Genomic DNA, 729 nt, shown 5'->3' with positions numbered 1-729 from the left:
GGGTAAATGGAAGGAATAGTGCCCCAAGGAATAGTGCCCCATTGTGCCATTGGATGGAATTGTGCCTAATCTTTGGTGTTAGTAAAAGAATTAGTGTCCCATCATTGGTGTCAAAAGAAGAATTTGTGCTCCTTCATTGGTATCAGTGGGAGGAATAATACCCTGTTGTTGATGTCAAATGTAGGAATAGTGTCCCAAGGGCCAGATAAGGGCAAGCATAAAGCCACATCCAGCCCATGGGCTACAGTTTGGAGACCACTGGCTTGGATGATCTCACACTGAAGATAAACAGCTATGAGGCTACAGACTAGGAATGCCTAGGCACAGGAAGTGCCCTGATATCAGGAAGTGCCCTGATAACAGGAGTGTCTAGGCACAGTAAATTTACTGATATCAGGAGTGCCTGGGCACAGGAAGTGCCCTGATATCAGGAGTGTCTAGTCTCAGGAAGTGCGCTGCTATTTTTGGGGGCAATTTAAGACAAAATGTAAATCTTTTACTGCTAAGGCACAATAACCATTTCTAGATGTTTCCTCGCTTTTTTAGTTGGGTTCCATTTTAGGGTGCGATCTTCTTTTTGATGGTAAAGAGACAGACGGCACACATACAGATGAATATTTATTGTCAAACACATAAAAGTTTAGAATAGATATATCTGTACAAAATCGGTCAGTTTATACAGACCGCTGTAAACTTCAGAGTATATGGCGTGGTGGGGTGGGGGGGGGG

This window comes from Pelophylax lessonae (assembly GCF_965119305.1).
Source record: "Pelophylax lessonae genome assembly, chromosome: 4".
Taxonomy (NCBI): domain Eukaryota; kingdom Metazoa; phylum Chordata; class Amphibia; order Anura; family Ranidae; genus Pelophylax; species Pelophylax lessonae.
The sequence above is the reverse complement of the archived record's forward strand: the minus strand, read 5'-3'. Positions refer to the sequence as shown.